The following is a 2,584-nucleotide window of genomic DNA, read 5'->3' as shown; positions in this document are numbered from 1 at the left end:
GGATGCTTCAATATGGGGTCTACAAGATACACACCTTACACTCAAACACAAAAATGGATTAAAAATTAAAGGATGGGAAAAATATACCAAGCTAATTGCAATAAAGACAAGCAGAAATCACAGTACTAATCTCAGATAAAATAAACTTTAAGGCAAAAACCAGCATAAGAGACAAAGTAGGTAATTATCTCATAGATAAAGGATCAATTGAACAAGAGGACATACCATAATAAATATCTATGCTTCCAATGAAAGAGCTAAAAAATACATAAAACAAACTCCAACAGAATAAAAGAAAGAAATAGACAACGCGACAATAATAGTGGGAGATTTTAATACACCACTTTCAATAAATGACAGAACAACCAGAAAGAAACTTAACAAAGACATGGAGGAACTGGACAACACAATCAACCAACTTGACCTCATAGACTTATACAGAGCATACAACTCAACAACAACACAATAAATATTTTCAGGTGCACATGAGCCGTGCATTAGGCCACATTGCAAGTCTCCATAAATTTAAAAAACATCAAATCTCAGATCATGATGCTACAAAATTACAAATTAACAATAGGAAGATCAAGGAAATAAAATCATACACATGTAAACTGGCTAATACTCTGCTTAAATGCTACTGGGTAGTAGAACACACAAAATGTGAAATTAAAAAATTCCTAGAAATGAATGAAAATGAAAACACAGCATACCAAAACTTTTGGGACACTGCAGAAGCAGTGCTGAGAGAACAATTTATTGTAACAAATGTACACATCCAAAAATAATAAACAATCAAAATTAAAACATTAGCCCAACATCTCTAACAAATAGAAAAAGATGAGTAAAGTGAAGTTACAATCACCATAAGAAAATAAATAACAGAAATAAATGAGATAGAAAATAGAAAAAGAAAAAAACTACAGAAACAATCAACAAAACAAGAAATTGGTTCTATGAAAAGTTTTATAAAATAAAATAAAAACAAATCAATGGAAAATCTTACAACAGAAATGAGGGAGAAAACACAAATAACACATATAAGAAACCACATGGGTGACATCATAGCAGAAAGAATGGATATAAAAAGAATAACAAGAGAGTACTATGAAGAGTTGTACTCCAACAAATTTGATAATCAAGATAAAATGAATACATTTTTAGAAAAACACAACCTACCTAAACTTGTACAGAGTGAAGTAGAAAACTTGAACAGACTATTATAAAAGAAGAAATTGATCAGGTCATCAACAAACCCCATCCAAAAAACTCTAGGCCCAGATGGCTTTACTGGTGAATTTTACCAAACATTCAAAGAGCTCATATCAGTTTTACTCAGACTATTCCAGACTCAACAGCATTTCACAACAACAACATTCCAGAATATAGAAAAGGATAGAAAACTTCCTAATACATTTTATGTAGCAAGCATAAGCCTCATACCAAAATCAGGGAATAATATCACTATTAATGAAAATTATACATCAATATCCCTCAAGAACACAAATACAAAAATTATCAACAAAATTGTAGCTAATAGAATTCAATAACATATCAAAAAAATAATACATCATGACCAAGAGGGAATTCATACTAGGGATGCAAGAATGGTTATGTATTTGAAAAACAATATAATTTTCCACATAAGTAAAAAACAGAGAAAAATCACATGATTATATTGATTGATGCAGTTAAAGCATTTGACAAAACGCAACACCCATTCCTGATTAAAACACCCAACAAAGTAGGAATTGAAGGGAAATTCTACAATAATTTACAGCACACATACAAAGCCAATAGTCAGTATCACTCTCAGTGAAGAGAAACTGAAAGTATCCCCTTTGTGAACAGGAACCAGATAAGGATGACCTTTATCACTACTCCTATTCAATATTGTTTTTGAAGTCTTGGTCACAGCAATAAAGCAAATAAAGGCGATTAAAGGTATCCAAATTGGCAAAGAAGAACTAAAAATCTATTTGCAGATGATATGATACTATACATAGAAAATCCCAAAGACTCAGCAAAACATTTACTGGAACTTATTGGAAGATTCAGCAAAGTTGCAGGGTACAAGATCAAGACACAAAACATTTGTGGAATCCTCTTTACTAATAAAGACAAATCTGAAGAAGAAATTAGGAAAACAATAACATTTATAACAGGGACCCAAAGAATGAAATATTTAGGGATAAATCTAACCAGAGAAACAAAAGATCTGTACAAAAAAACTACAGTACTACTATTGTTGTTGTTGTTGTGGTCAGGTGCCATCGAATCGGAACCAACTCCTAGTGACCCCATGCAGAGCAGAACGAAACAATGTCCCATCCTGGGCCAACCTCACTACCGCCGCCACACTTGACGCCATCAATGATGTCACCTAGATGATCCATCTCATTGGGGGTCTTCTTCTTTTTCTCTGACCCTCCACCTTACCCAGCATGACATCCTTCTCCATAGACTGTTCTCTCCAGACAATGTGTCCAAAGTATGAGAGACGAAGCCTAGCCATCTTGGCCTCCAAGGAGCACTCTGGTTGTACTTCTTCCAAAACAGATCTATTGGTTCTTTTGGCAGTCCA

Source organism: Chrysochloris asiatica, unplaced genomic scaffold (assembly GCF_000296735.1).
Source record: "Chrysochloris asiatica unplaced genomic scaffold, ChrAsi1.0 scaffold00209, whole genome shotgun sequence".
Taxonomy (NCBI): domain Eukaryota; kingdom Metazoa; phylum Chordata; class Mammalia; order Afrosoricida; family Chrysochloridae; genus Chrysochloris; species Chrysochloris asiatica.
Note: the sequence above shows the minus strand (reverse complement) of the source record.